The sequence below is a fragment of the Castor canadensis genome, chromosome 2 (assembly GCF_047511655.1).
Source record: "Castor canadensis chromosome 2, mCasCan1.hap1v2, whole genome shotgun sequence".
NCBI lineage: Eukaryota > Metazoa > Chordata > Mammalia > Rodentia > Castoridae > Castor > Castor canadensis.
In genome coordinates this window covers 69,485,307-69,501,539 of record NC_133387.1, presented here as the reverse complement: position 1 = coordinate 69,501,539, position 16,233 = coordinate 69,485,307, and the positions used below count along the sequence as shown (strand labels likewise).

Genomic DNA, 16,233 nt, shown 5'->3' with positions numbered 1-16,233 from the left:
AAACATGAAAGAGGCTATGTGACAAATTCTCTGGACCAAACTTTAGTTAGATTCCTCTGACCCTTTTTCTCAAATAGGAGTTATCCTTGAGCCCTACCTTACACCAACCTAAACCCAGTTTTATCAAGAACCTTCTAGGTCAGTTTAGAAAGAATCCTCCACCCTTGGTAACTGGTAACTCTTGCCTGTCTTCAACAAAAATCTTGATAAGTCTGTTTAGCAAGAATGTCACCTTGATGTCACCTCTTAGTAATTTTCTGCCCACTGACATCTCCCTTTGCTCAACTGGTTTTAAATCCCAGATATCTTTGTTGTATTTGAACTTGAGCTGATCTCAAACTTGAGCTAACCTCTTCTTGTCTTGACAGCTTTTGCAATAGTCATGGTCTTTCTTGACATTTTAAGAAGTGTCAGAATAATATTTTAACAAGAAAAAAAAAAGTTAAAGTTACTGTCACAGTCCTCCAGTTTTTCCATTTTGTTTTTCGGTACTGGGAATTGAGCTCAGGACTTTGCACATGCTAGGCAAGTGCTCAACCATAGAGCTACATCCCCAGCCTCCCCCCCCCCCCCCCCCCGCATCCCCTCCTTACCTATCCCACCCTGGTACTGGGTTTTGAACTCAAGGCTGAACACTTGCTAAGCAGGAGCTCTATCACCTGAGCCACACCACCAGTTGTGGTGTACATCTTTTAACTATTGTGTAGCTAAATAACACGTTTAGTTTATACACTATGGAGATTTACCAGGCATTATGATGTACACAACCAATCACTTGTGTCCCAAGAGCTTAGCAAGCTTTTTTTTTTTTTTTTAACATAGAGCCTCGCTATGTAGCCCAGGATGGCCTCAAACTCATGGTCCTCTTGCCTCAGCTTCCCTAATGGTGAGGAATCAAAAAAAAAAAAAATCAGCAAAACAGTAAGTTTGTCCTCCCATATAATTCCCTTTAGAAAGGACCTTACAACCCTCTAGTGGGGGCTACAGCATTGACACTCATTAGATGAACCTTGAAGATCAAATCTAAGTCTTGGTAACTAGCTAACCCTAGCCTTGCAGTGAACTGTAGCTTGCCTACCTGATAAGCATAAAAAGTCAGAATTCGAGGAAAACAGTGTTAGCCGTGGGATAACTGGTGGGCCAGTACATGCTAACTTCATCGATATACGCGGATGCACTCTCGAGACATTGAGACAGGGTGGCTATGCCTAGGGACAGAAACAGAGGAGGCGTCACCACAAACAGTGACAACAGCCGGGCCCTTCCAACCCTCCCGACCCCCGCCTCCGGAGGCTGATAACGCAGCACGCAGCAGGGACAGGGCCTTCAGGGACGTGAAGGTAGTGGCTTATGTCTGCTGAAAGGGGATGGCAACTCGCAAACAAGTAGGCAGGGGCTTTTTTCTGAGGTCCGGTACACCGGACAAAACAAACCACCTGCCCCGAGGACCCTAAGATCTCAAAAGCACTCCAATTCCTTCTCCAAGCCGCGCCTCGCCGGGCGCGCGCACGCACGCACGCTGCCGCGGGCTCCTCCTGCCGCGGCCAAGCCCTATTGCGCATGCTTAGGCGGGGACCGGGCGGCAATGGACAGCGAGGCGGCGGCCCGAGGGCGGCGGAGGAATCGCTCCTCGGAAGGCGGGTGGGCTCGGCAGCCGCGCGTCACTTCCGCTGGCGGGGCGGAGCGGAGCTCTGGCGACTGTGTCTGTTTGTGTCTGGGGTCAGCTGTTGCAGGCAGGCCGCTCAGCTGATGTCAACGTCAATGCCTGCTAAGGGCGAGTCGCTGCCGCGGCCGAAGTGATAGCGGCCTGCATCCGGGTAAGTGACCGCGAGGGCACAGGGGCGGGACAACAGGCAGGCTGGTCGCTCCGGACGCTTGTCGGCCCCCGGGTCTTGCTCCGGCTGCGGGGAGGTCCCTGCCGCAGGTCCTGGGCTGGCGGGTGCGCAGCGCCGCCGGCCTCCTCCGCCCCAGCCGCGCGGGTGTTTTGGTTCCCGGGGTCCCGCTCTGGTCCCCCGCTCTTGTCCCACCCACACCCCTCTCCACGACTCGCAGCCCAGGGTCTCCGAGTGTCTGTCTCTCTCCGGATTGGAGTGTTCACCAGCAGTTCACTGGTGACCAACAACGTTTTCCCTATTTGGTATTGTTCTGACTTGTGCATCTCGTGCTTCCATTGCTTGACAATTTTATTTATCGGAGATTTGTTTTCCGCCCCACCCACATCTGATCCTGTCCCGGGTTCCGGTGTGCGCTTGTGAAAAGGTGAGCCGTGTGAATCAGTGTCGCAGCGCGTCACTGCAGGGACACAGAGCGCGTCTCTCTGGGTGGTGTTCTATGACTGTGCTGGGAGGAACCTGGCTTCCACTCCTGAAACCTAGATGATGTGACATCCTACATCCTTATGTTACTATCATATAGTACTTCTAAAAGTGTTGTTTCTATTTGCAGGACCACTTGTGTTCTGGATCTGGAGTCCTAATTGTCGACACTTCAAATATGACACAAGTAGGTTCCAGGGTATCAAGAAAATGCCACTAAAACAATGAACTGAGAGTTTATGCTTCCTACGTGGCGGTTGTGTATCAAGTTCCTTGTCGCGACTGTGAAATTGCTTATGCAAATTAGCTGTGCTTTCTATACAACATGTTATTTCATACTTTTATTCAGACATGTTATTGTTGATCTTGCCTATTTCTACATCAGGATCAAAGTTAAAATCTTGTGAACAATGTAGTTTTCAAGAGATGTTGGATGAAAGAATCGTGGGTTTCACTAATTTGTATTCACTTGTTTCACTTGCAAAGATGATACAAGGTATAAGAACAGCTTGTACTGTGAGTTGTTTTTTAACCCTAGCTATGACCGGGATAGTGTGGAAGAGTGCATATTGCTTCACTTGTGGAACGCACATTTCTGAAGAGGTCAGAGTTAGATCTCTGGACTCTAGACACCTTCCTGTCATTTCTCTGTTCTAATCCTTCCCTCTCCCATCTCCTGTATTTTATTCTGCTTACTATTTTTTTTTTTTTTTTGGTGGGTGTGGGGACGGTGCTGGGAACCAAATGCAGGGTCAAGCACTTGCTAAGCAAGTGCTTTTCCACTGACTAAACCCCCAAACCCTTATCCAAAACTTGCTTCTTGCTCCTAAATTTTTAGGGTATCTTTTCTGCTTTGCTTCCTTGTTTCCATAGAGTTCTTTTTTTACTTTTCTAACTCTGAGTGGCACTCAAGGGTCTACATTTGGGCTGGCCTGGAACCTCCATTCTTCTGATCTCAACTTCCCAAGTAGCTAGGATTACAGGCTTGAGCCACTGGCACCAGGCTGAACCAGAGTTTTAACAGTTGAAACCCAAGGAATATTAATAGGCCTGTGAATAGCCTGAAATGTCTCAGAGAATATACCATCTATTTGAAATCAAGCATGAAAAAGAGCTTTTGTCGACTTCTTGGATGCCCCCAATGCTATCAGCTGTCCTTTGGTATATCCATCCATGTTTATGGTTTCTGCTGGCATTGTGCTGATTGTGCCACACATAAATCTAAAGTCTGTGTACATTTCAATTTCAATGCTCCAGTGTTACTTCATCCTGTAAATCCAAAGAAAACCCAGGTGATTGTATCATTTTGGAAAGGAGCAATGCAAAATTGTAATCATAGTCTAGGTTTACATTGCTGTCTTCTGCCTTAATCTTGGACCCAGCTCAGTGATTTTCCCCCGTCCTTACAGCCACCTTACCCTTGCTGTTTCTGAATGTAAAAAGCTTGTTTCTGTTTCTGAAGAGTTGCTTGCTTTTTTCTTCTGCCTAGAATGTTTTTTCCCAGATTTTCTTAATTGCTTCCTCACTTCATTCAGATCTCCACTAAAATGCCAGCTTTTTTCTTCTAAAATAATTTTTTTTTTTTTTGGCATTGTGGGGTTTGCACTCAGTGCCTTGTGCTTGCTAGGCTAGCAGTCTACCACTTCAGCCACACCTTCAACCCTTTTTTGCTTGTTGTTATTTTTCAAATAGAGTTTTACACGTTTTCACCTGGCCTGGCACTGTTATCTATTATCCTCCTATAGTAGTTGGGGTCACAGGCCCATGCCAGCACACTGAGCTTGTCCACTCATTTAGGGTCTCCTTAACTTTTTGTCCAGGGTGGCGTCAAACTTGGGTCCTCCTGTCTGTGCCTCCCAAGGCACCTGACTATAAAGTAGCATTTTTTTTTTGTGGTACTGGGATTTGAATTCAGGGCCTCCTGGATCATTCCTTTTATTATTATGCAGTTTCCCTTTTATCTTTATGTAATGCTTTTCTCTTAAATTTGTCTTAGAAGGCTTTTTACTTAATATGTCATTATTCCCAAACCTTTATTACAACCCTTTGTCATTAGGTTATGGGTGTTTCTGAAAACTGGTATGTAACTAGAATATTCTTTTCTCAAAAAAATTTTTTTGTCAGTACTGGAGTCTGAACTCAGAGCCTCACACCTGCTAGCCAGGCTCTCTACCACTTGAACCACTCCACCAGCCCCCTTTTCTAAAATTTTGCTCTATTTACTCTAGTTTACCATTGTTTACTCTTAATCTTTTTTCATCTTTGTTTTTATTCCTTCTGTTACATCTTTGCACATTTAGACTTACTTAACTTTTTCTATTTCTAAATCTTGGTTGCGCACTTGCCTGCTTACTCTATTTGCTCATCCTCTGTCTAGGTGGTGTTCATTTTCTTGCCTGTTTTGTAATCTTTCTAAGTTAGTCTTCAATGGTAGTTGTTTGGTGTGGGAGTCCTGTTGCCTTGGGTTTTTGGAAGTGACCTTACTAGGTGATTTCAGTTGACCCTGCTCTGACCAGTTTTCATTTGCATAGAATCTCAGCACCCTTGGGGTAGTAAGACTGCAGATGCAGGCCTTTGGTTCAACCTGTAGATTTCCATTAATTGGTTTTGAGCATGGATTTTTACACAAAATTACATTAACTATACTACCAAGTTGTTTCTGTGTGTTTGAGGCTGCAGTTTTTTATGTTAACTTGGCGTATTTACATTGACTGCAAGTCTCAAGAAGCTCAGAAGAGAGACCCAGGAAGGCAGACAGACTTGCCTGTCTCCCCTGTACAATTGAGTGTTTTAAAATAATATTTGCAGTACAGTATAGAAAGGATTTAGTTCAGCTGTCCTTTTCTGCATAATTATAATAAGTTCTTGGTTCTGTCAGTATCATTTTCTATCTCCCTCATAGAACCTCTAGCTTCTGCTGTACAACAGCACTACTCTGCTTTCTTACGTGCTTTTTTGTTTTCTTGTGTTTATTTTTTCCCATTATTTAGAATTCTATACTTCTCATCTTTTACACATGATTTCTCTTTTTTGGGGGGGGGTAGCACTGGGGTTTTGAACTCAGGGCCTCACACTTGCTAGGCAGGTGCTGTTACTGCTTAAGCCACTCCACCACCCCTTTTTTTATGATGTGTTTTTCTGAGATAGGGTCTCAGTAACTGTTTGCCCAGGGCTGGCTTCACACCTCCATCTTCCTGATTTCTGCCTCTTGAGTAGCTAGGATTATAGGTGTGAACCACCTGTGCCTAGTACACGATTTCTTTTTTTTTTTTATATATATATATATTTTTTCATTTTTCTTTTATTATTCATATGTGCATACAAGGCTTGGTTCATTTCTCCCCCCTGCCCCCACCCCCTCCCTTACCACCCACTCCGCCCCCTCCTCCCCCCACCCCCTCAATACCCAGCAGAAACTATTTTGCCCTTATTTCTAATTTTGTTGTAGAGAGAGTATAAGCACTAATAGGAAGGAACAAGGGTTTTTGCTGGTTGAGATAAGGATAGCTATACAGGGCATTGACTCACATTGATTTCCTGTGCGTGGGTGTTACCTTCTAGGTTAATTCTTTTTGATCTCACCTTTTCTCTAGTACCTGTTCCCCTTTTCCTATTGGCCTCAGTTGCTTTAAGGTATCTGCTTTAGTTTCTCTGCGTTAAGGGCAACAAATGCTAGCTAGTTTTTTAGGTGTCTTACCTATCCTCACCCCTCCCTTGTGTGCTCTCACTTTATCATGTGCTCATAGTCCAATCCCCTTGTTGTGTTTGCCCTTGATCTAATGTCCACATATGAGGGAGAACATATGATTTTTGGTCTTTTGGGCCAGGCTAACCTCACTCAGAATGATGTTCTCCAATTCCATCCATTTACCAGCAAATGATAACATTTCGTTCTTCTTCATGGCTGCATAAAATTCCATTGTGTATAGATACCACATTTTCTTAATCCATTCATCAGTGGTGGGGCATTTTGGCTGTTTCCATAACTTGGCTATTGTGAATAGTGCCGCAATAAACATGGATGTGCAGGTGCCTCTGGAGTAACAGTCTTTTGGGTATATCCCCAAGAGTGGTATTGCTGGATCAAATGGTAGATCGATGTCCAGCTTTTTAAGTAGCCTCCAAATTGGTTGTACTAGTCTACATTCCCACCAACAGTGTAAGAGGGTTCCTTTTTCCCCGCATCCTCGCCAACACCTGTTGTTGGTGGTGTTGCTAGGATTATAGGTGTGAACCACCTGCGCCTAGTACACAATTTCTTTTTAATTCACACAAATTTTAGCCTGTCTTCCTCCTGTCCCCTCCCATCCCCTCCCCCCACCTGTTTCTTCCTCCGGAGTGGCTAGTGTCTCAAGTGTGTGCCACCATGCTCAGGTTTGTTTTTTTTCCTTAGAGTTGGGTGGGGAGGGCAGTACTAGGGTTTGAACTCAGGGTTTCACACTTGCTAGGCAATCATTCTGTCTCTTGAGCCACCCTTCCAACTCTGATGGCCAGGTCTTCCCTTCCCTCTGATCCCTACACCTTCTATTAAAGTTCCTTAAATTTTTTTTTTAATTGGATTTGGGTTTGAATTCAGGGCTACCATAGCAGGCACTCTACCACTTGAGCCACACCTCCAGTCCATTTTACTGTGGTTATTTTAGAGATGGGATATCATGAATTGTTTGCCTAGGCTACCTTCAAAACCTTGATCCTCCCAATCTCAGCCTCCCAAGTAGCTAGGATTGCAGGTGTGAGCTACCAGGGCCTGGCTACTTTTTTTTGTGGCACTGGAATTTGTACTCAGGGCCTCACGCTTGCTAGACAGGTGCTCTATCACTTGAATCACTCTATCCCTGGTTTCTTTTTACATACAAAGTAATACCTACTCATTGTAAATATTTCAGACAATAGGAAAGTAAGACGTAAACTGTTCTTATTCTCTTTTGGTGCCACTATTCAGTTTACAAGTAGGTGTGCATCCACAGATTTTAACTGCATATACAGGCTTTCACTTTAGTTTTTTATTTTTGTATATTCATATGTGTGCAGCATATATTAGTACTGCAGATTGCTTTTGCTTTTCAAGACTTTAGGTTTTTAGAACAGTTTAGATTAACAGGAAAATTGAAAGGTCAGGACATGGCCCAAGTGCTAGAACACCTGCCTAACAACATAGGCCCTGTGTTCAAACTCTAGTACCAGGGAAAAAGAAAAAAACTTGAGGAAAGTACAGAGATTTCTCATATACTACCCCCCCCCCCCCGCAATATGTGTATACTCTACTGTATTATCAGCCTCTGACAGCGTGATACTCTTATTATGTTTGATGAGCCTACATTAGCATATAATCACCAAAGTCCATAGTTTATGTTTGGGTCCACACAAGGTGTATATTCTGTAGGTCTAAACAAATGGTAATGACATAGGACCGTCATTATAGTATACAGAGTATTTTCACTGCCCTAAAAATTTTCTGTGCTCTCCTTTTCATTCTTTAGCCCCACACAAACCCTGGCAACCACTAATCTCTTTACTTTCTCCATGGTTTTACCTTCTTTTTTTTAGAATGTTGTATATATATATGGAATCTTAATGCTATAGTCTGAATGTTTGTATCCTCAAAATTCATGTTGAAATCCTAATTCTCAAGGTGATGGTATTAGGAGGTAGGGCCTTTGGTAGATGATTAGGTCATGAATGGGATGATGGCCTTACAAAAGAGACCCTAGAGAGCTAGCTAGTCCCTGTTACTGTGTGAGGACATAGCTGGAAGGCACCACCTATGAACCAGAAATCAGTGCCTTATCGTACACTGAATCTTGGAGTTCTCAGTCTTTAGAACCATTAGAAATAAATTTCTGTTGTTTGCAAGATATCCAGTTTATGGCTTTATTGGGGGCAGAGAGGACTGGGGTTTGAATTCATTTGCGAAGCAGGTGCTCTATCACTTGAGCCAACCCTTCACTACATTTTGCTGTGGTGATTTTGGAGATGGGGGGTCTCACAAAGTACATTGACTGGCCAATTTATAGAATTTTTGTGTGTGTATGTGTGTGTGATACTGATGTTTGAATTCAGGGCCTCCTGCTTGCTAGGCAGATGCTCTACCACCTGAGCCACTCCAGCAACCCTGTTTTATTTGTGTTGGGTAGTTTTGAGATAGGGTCTCTGAACTTTGTGCCTGGGTGGCTTTGAACCCTGATCCTCCTGATCTCTGCTCCTGACTAGCTAGCATTACAGATGCAAGCCACTGGCACCCAGCAGTTTATGGCATTCTTATATAGTAGCCCAAATGGACTAAGACACACACAGTTTGTAGCCTTTTTCAGATTGGCTTCTTTTTCATAATAATATGAGCTTAAGGGTCATCCAGGTCTTGCCATGGACTGATTGCTTGTTTCTCTTTAGCATTGACTAATATTCCATTGTCTATGTGTTCCACTTGCACATATCACATACTAATGCAGAGTAGCCCTCCCCACCCCACTTTTCACAGGTTCAATTACTTACAGTCAACTGCAGTTAGAAAATATTACATAGAAAATTACAGAAACAATTTTTCTTTGGTGGGACTGGGGTTTGAGCTCTATTTCACACTTGCAAAGCAGATGCTCTTTTGCTTGAGACATATCTCCAGTACATTTTGCTCTGGTTATTTTTAGAGATAGGGTCTCACAACTTATTTGCCCAGGCTGTTCTCAAAACTCAGTCCTCCTATCTCAGCCTCCCAAGTAGCTAGGATTTCAGGGCTGAGGCACCAGAACCCAGCCCAGAAACAATTCTTTTTATACTACAATACATTGTTACAATTATTCTTCTTTGTTATTAGTTATTGGGTGTTTCTTTTTTTGGTGGTACTGGGGTTTGGCTTTTTTTGTTTGTTTGTTTGGTACTGGACTTTGAACTTGGCCTTATGCTTGCTGGGCAGGCACTCTTACCTCTTGAGCCACTCTGCCAGCATATATTATTATTTATTGTTAAATCTCTTATGGTGCCTAACTTATAAACTAAACTTTATCATAAGTATGTATGTATAGGGAAAAGTGTAATGTATATAGAGTGTGGTATTATCCATAAATTCAGGCATCTGAGAAGTGGGGATTGTTGATGTGTATCCCCCTGGGTAAGAGGGAACGACTGTGCCACAGTTTGTTGATTCATCTATGGGAGGGCATTTTGGTTGCTCCCAAGTTTCAGCAATTATGAATAATGTTGCTATAAACATCCATGTGTAGGTTTCTGTGTAGACAAGTCTTCAAACCTTTGGGTAAATACTATGGAGCACAATTACTAGATCATATGGGAAGAGTATATTTAGTTTTGTAAGAAACTGCCACACTTCTTTTCCAAAGTGGATATACCATTTTGCATTCTATCAGCAATGAAAGAGAGTTCCTGTTGCTCCATATCCTCCCCAGCTTTTGTTGTCAGTGTTCTGGATTCTGGCCATTCTAATAGATGTATAGTGGTAGCCTAGTGTTTTTATTTGCATTTACCTGATAATGTATAGTCTGGTGCATGGTTTTTTTTTTTTTTTTTTTTTTTGACAACACTGGGGTTTGAACTCACAGCCTCATGCTTGTCGCTTGTTAGACAGGTGCTCTATCACTCAAGCCACTCCACCAATCTGCTTTGGTTATTTTTGAGATAGCATCTTGCGCTTTTGCTTGGGTTGGCCTAGGCCATGATCATCTTACACTTCTTGTGTACCTGAGATGACAGGTGTGTACTACTACACTCAGCTTTTTGCTGAGATGGCCTCAAACCACAATCCTCCTGATTTCCCCCTCTCAAGTAGCTGGGATTCTAGCAGTGTGCCACTGTGCCTGCCTGTATACCTTCTTTGATGAAGTATCTGTTAAGGTCTTGGGTCCAGTTTTTAATCAGATGGTTTTTTGCTTTGAGTTTTAATGGTGCTTTTGCAGATTTCAAATGACTGTATTTTATAGACATGTCTCTTGCAAATATTTTCTCTCTACTTGGGCTTGTGTTCTCTTTCTCTTGACATTGTCTTTCAAAGAGCAGAAGATGGTCCTGCCTTTGGTGTTGTATCTAAAAAGTCACTGTCATTCCTGAGATCACCTAGTACTTCTCCTATGTTTTGTTCTAGGAATTTTGTTTAGGTTTGGTTTTAGGACACAGTAGCCCACACTGGTGTTGAAATTACAGTCCTCCTACCTCAGTCTCCTGAGTACTAAAATTATAGCTAGCATATTCTAGGAGTTTTATAGATTTTTGTTTTATATTTAGACCTTTGGTCCGTTTTGAGTTAATTTTTGTGAAGGGTGTGAATTCTGCCTAGGTTGTTTGTTGGGACCTGTTAGTGTTCAGTTTTCAACACAATTTGTAGACGAGACCATTCTGTTGCCTTTGAGTTCTCTGTCAAGCATCAGTTAACTACCTTTAATTGAGCCTATTTCTGGGCTGCTTGTTCTGTTCCATTCATCTGTTGGCTTATTCTCTCAGCAGTAGCTCACTGTCTTTATAGTAAATCTTGAAGAAGTCAGGTAATGTCATCCTACAGCTTTGTTCTTTAATACCGTATTGACTATTCTTGGTCTTCTACCTCTCTGTATAAACTTTAGGATTAGTTTTTGATACCTACAAAATGTGGAGATCTTGATTGAGATTATGTTGTATCTATATATCAAGTAGGAAGAACTGACATCTCAGCAGTATGTTCCCTGTGAACATGGAATCTTTCTCCATTTATTTAGTACTTTGATTTCTTTTATTAGCGTTTTGTATTTTTCTTTATAGAGATCTTGTATACATTTTGTTAGATTTATACCTAAGTATTTCAACAAGGAGGGGGTGGTGCTCATGTAAATTTTTTTTGTGGTACTAGGGTTTAAACTCAGTGCCTACACCTTGAGCCACTCCACCAGCCCTTTTTTTGTGATGGGGTTTTTGTGTTTTTTTGAGATTAGGGTCCCAAAAACTATTTGGGCTGGCTTCAAACTGCTATCCTCCTGATTTCTGCCCCCCTGAGTAACTAGGAGTATAGGTGTGAAGCATCGGCGCCCGGCTATTATTGTATTTTAATTTTGGTTTTTATTTGTTCATTCTTGGTTGACAAGAGCACTTTTGTATAGGCAATAATTGCATCTGCAACAAAACACAGTTTTTATTCCTTCCCACCCATATACCTTTTTATTTCCTTTTCTTCTTGTCTTACTGCACTAGCTAGGGCTTTTAGTACAAAGCTAAGAAGCAGTGGTGAGAGGGGCGTTTTGCTTTGTTCTTGATTTGAGGGAGAAACTTTCTAGTTCTTACCATTTCACGCATGATGTTAATTGTAGGTTTTTTGTAGAAAACTTTTTTTCACTGTACCAGGGTTTGAACTCAGAGTCTCATGGTTGCTAGGCAGATACACTACCACTTGAACCATTCCACCAGTGCTCAAATGCTTTTTCTGTATCTATCAGTATGATGATTGTTCTTCTTTTAGCTTACTGATGTGATAGATTCTATTAATTGATTTTTTAGGTGCTGAACCAGCCTTGCATACCTGTGGTTAATTCCACTTAGTCATAATGATTTGATTTGCTAATATTTTGTTCAGGAGTTTTTCTTCTATATTCATCTATATAGTTTTCTTTTCTTGTAATTTGGGTTGGGTTTTTTTTGGGTTTTTTTTTGGTGGGACTAAGGTTTGAACTCAGGGCTTTGCGCTACCTCTTGAGCCACACCTCCAGCTCAGATTTTCTATTTCTTCTTGTGGAAGTTTTGGCAGATTGTATCTTTGAAGAAATTGTTCCATTTCATCTAGGCTATCATTTTTGTAGGCCCTCTAGTTGCTATTAGTTGCATATGTGTAGATGTGACCAAAACACTTGACAGAAACAAGTTAAGGAAGGAAAGATTTATTTTGGCTTACGGTTTCAGAGGATTCTGTCCATGTCACTTGGCTCCATGTTTCTGGGCCTGTTGTACGCAGAACATCATGTTGGGGAGTTGTGGAGGAAGAAGCTGTTCACCTCATGGCAGACAGTAAGCAGAGAATTAGGAAGGGACTGGAGACCAACCTTCAAAGCTCCTCTGCCCCATAACCTACTTCCTTCAAGTATGCCCTGCGTCCTAAAGTTTCTAGAACCTGGGCTGTGTAGCTCAGTGGTAGAGCACATGACCTAACGTGCACATTAAATTAAGAAAGTCCCCTTACAGGGTGCCCTTTAGAATCCTCCTATGCTTGCGTTACTGCCTACTTGATTGATGTGATTGTATTTGGCAGCTTTCTCCAAGTGACTTTCACATCCACGACAACACATTGTGGGTAGGCATATGGAAGGTCATGCTAGTGAGCTTCCCATTCAACTCTGGGATGACCTTATCCACAGCCTTGGCAGTGCCAGTGGATGCAGGGATAGTGTTCTGGGAAGCCCCATAGCCATCATCTCACAGTAGTCATTCATGGTCTTAGTGGTGGTGGTGATGTCATGGACTATAATCGTGAGTCCCTCCACTATGCCAAAGTTGTCATGGATGACCTTGGCAGGGGCATTAAGCGGTTGGTGAAGGAGGCATTGCTGATGACCTTGAGGGAGTTGTACTTCTCATGGTGCACGCCCATCACAAATACTAGAACCCTCAGTTCAAACCCCAGTACCTCTAAAATAATAATAATAATAATAATAATTTGCTCATCTTTTCCTGGCTTGCTATTTGCCCTAGCTGTTCTCGCTGTCCTCAACCCTCCGTCCTTCCTGATCCCTGCCTCCTGAGTACCTAAGATAATAGGTGTGAGCCACTGGCGTCTGGCCTCAAACTATTTTTGTTGCATCTCTCAAACTTTGATAAGTTGTGATTTAATTTTAATTCAAAATCTCTTAGTTTCTCTGACCCTGTGTTATTTAGAAGTGTCTTGTATAACCACCACATATTCTTAGATTTTCCATTTACTTTTATGTTATTTCTAGTTTAATTCCATATGGTCTAAGAACACCTCTTGCATGATTTCTGTTCTTTTAAATTGGTTAAGTTGTGTCTTATGCCCAGAATGTGGTTCATTTTGGGATTGTGAACTTGATATGAATGTGTATTCTGTTTGATTTAGTGGTCTATAAATGTTAATTATATCCACTTGTTTGATGGTATTGTTAAATTGTCCTTACTGATTTTTTATGTTGCTTTCTTTTCTGTCTGAAGTTAGCTTGGCTAGTCTTGCTTTCTTTTGATTAGTGTTCGCATGACATGACATATTTTTGTCTACGCCCTTTTTTTAGGCAGAGGTAGGTATTGAGCCCAGGTCCTCAAAATTTCTAGACAAGTGCTCTACCAGTTGAGTGGTGCTCCCAGCCCTATCCATTTAGTTTTTTTTTTTTCTTTTGGTGGTACAGGGTTTGAATTCAGGACTTCACACTTACAAAGCAGGCATTCACTCCTCAGTCAGGAGGTGTGCTCAAGCCACATCTCCAGTCCATTTTTGCTCTGCTTATTTTGGAGATGGGGGTCTCATGAACTATTTGCCTGGGCTGGCCTCAAACCTCTATCCTCTCTACCTCAGCCTTTAAAGTGGCTAGAATTACAGGCATAAGACACCACTGCCTGGCTTCCATTTACATTTAATTTGTACCTATCTTTATATTTAAGGTGGATTTCTTTCCTCCCTCCCTCCCTCAGCTTTGCACTTGCCTAATGCTTGAACCACACCTTCAGACCATTTTGCTCTGGTTATTTTGGAGATGGGGTCGCTAGAACTATTTGTTCAGGCTGACCTCAAACTGTGATATGGTTGAGTTCTTATAAACAAATTAGTTGTTTTCTTTTTAAACTGATTGTGATAATTTCTGTCATTATTTTGTTTTATGATGGTACTGGGGGTGCAGCTCAGCTGGTGCTTGCTAGCAGGTGCTCTACCACTTGAGCCACACCCTATCTCTTTTTTGCTTTAGTAATCTTTGAGATAGGGTCTTGTGGTCTCAGGCATTGATCTTCCTACCTATTTCTTCTAGTGGCTGGGATTATAGATATGCACCACCACTCCAGCTTTTTTTTTTCCTGTATTGGGGATTGAATTTAGAGCCACATGCTTGCTGGGTAGGCACTCTACCACTTGACCCACTCCACCAGCCCCCACTCCAGGTTTTTGGTTAAGATGGGAGTCTTGTTGACTTTTTACCTAGGCTGGCTTTGAACAGCAATCTTCCCCATCTCTGCTTCCTGAGTAACTAAAATTACAGGCAGCTCATCTTTTTCTGGTTAATCTCTGTCTTTAATTGGTGTGTTTATGCTGTCATGTCCACAGTGATTTTTGAGACACATCTGTTCAGCTCATTTGCCTAATTTTGATTTGGTGTTAATTTTTTTTTTGGCCGTACCATGGTTTGAACTCATGGCCCGTTGCTTGCTAGGCAGGGCTCTACCCTCGAGCCATTCCACTAACCCTGTTTTGTGTTGGGTATTTTCGAGATAGGGTCTTGGAAACTATTTGCCTGGGGTGGCTTTGAGCCACTATCCTCCTGATCTCTGCCTCCTAAGTGCCTGGGATTACAGTTGTGAGCCACTAGCGCCCACCTATTTCTATGTGTTTGATTTGGAGGAGGGTATTGTAAATGGAAATGATTTCTTGATTTCTTTCTAAGAAAAGTCATTTTTAAATCTACAACTACTGATTTTTATATTGATTTTATATCATGCTACTTTGCTGGATTTGTCAGAACAAAGAGTCTTCTGGTGGAGTGGTTAGGGTCTTCTAAGTATGGGATCATACTATCCGCAAAGACTGTTATTTGGCTTCTTATTTTCCTATTTGTTTCCCTTTTCTTTCCTTCTCTTTCTGATTGTCTGGCTAAAATTTCAAGTACTATATGGAATAAGAGGGGTGAGAGTGGGTGCTCTTGTCTCATTTCTGATTTTAGAGGAAATGCTTTCACTTCCCAACTGCTGTTCAGTAGGATATTGACTATGGGTTTGTTATATTTAGGCTTTATCATATTGAGGTATGATTCTTCAAGACTTTTATATTGAAGGGATATGAAAGTTTGCCAGAAATTCTGTATTAAAGAATTTTAATGTATTCTCTGCATGTATTAAAATTATTATGTGATTTTAAAACCACCTTTATTCTAATTCTGTGCTATATTGCATTTATTCATTGGTATATATTGAATCATTCTTCACCTCCCTGGAATAAACTAGCTTGATCATTGTATATGATCACTGCATTGTTGAATGTGGTTTGCATGTATTTTATTGAGGGTTTTTACCTCTTTGTTCACCAAGGATATTGGTCTACATTTTTTTTGTTTTATCCTTTTCCTGTTTTGGTATCAGTAATTCTGGCTATATAGGATGAGTTTGGAAGCATTTCTTCCCTTTCTGTTTTATGGACTACTTGAGGAGCACTGGTATTAGTTCTTTAAAGGTCTGGTAGAATTCAGCAGTAAGTCTGTCTGGTCTTTTCTTTGTTGGAGACTTTTTATTACTTCTTCAGTATCATTGCTTGTTACCTGTTTAGGTTTTTTGTATCCTCTTGACTCAATTTTAGTAGGTCATATGTGTCTAGAAGTTTATCCATTTTCCAATTTATTGGAATATATTTAAAAATATTCCCCAATGATCCTCTGGATTTCAGTGTTTTCTGTTATAATGTTCTCTTTTTTGTCTCTAATTTTATTAATTTGGGTTTTCTCTCTCTTGATTAATTTGACCTTGGGTTGGTCTGTTTTGTTTATCTTTTCAAAGAACCAACTGTTTCATCCAGCTTTTGTATTGTTTTTTATTGTGAGATGCAGGTTTGAACTCAGAGCTTCATACTTGCAAATCAGGCACTCTACCTCTTGAGCCAATCCTCCAGTCCATTTTGCTATGATTATTTTGCAGATGGGGTCTGGAAAGCTATTTGCCGTGGCCAGCCTTGAACCTTGGTCCTCCTGATCTCAGTCTCCCAAGTAGGTAGATTACAGGCATGAGCTACTAGTGCCTGGCTTCTCTC

The 16,233-nt window shown here is 41.7% G+C and overlaps 1 protein-coding gene across 7 annotated transcripts in view; it reads left to right on the top strand.

Annotated features, from left to right (window-relative positions):
• Positions 1-1,677: 1,677 nt before the first annotated feature.
• Pnpla8 (patatin like domain 8, phospholipase A2) overlaps positions 1,678-16,233 on the top strand; it is a 53,731-nt gene continuing 39,175 nt past the window's right edge. For 4 of the 7 annotated variants that reach the window (XM_074065031.1, XM_020186923.2, XM_074065030.1 and 1 more), the window contains exons 1-2: positions 1,678-1,817; positions 2,446-2,502. The gene's annotated coding sequence lies outside the window, so the exon portion shown is untranslated. Of the gene's footprint in view, positions 1,818-2,120; positions 2,260-2,445; positions 2,503-16,233 lie in introns of those variants that run through there. The other 3 variants (XM_074065032.1, XM_020186922.2, XM_020186925.2) reach the window with 2 other exon arrangements.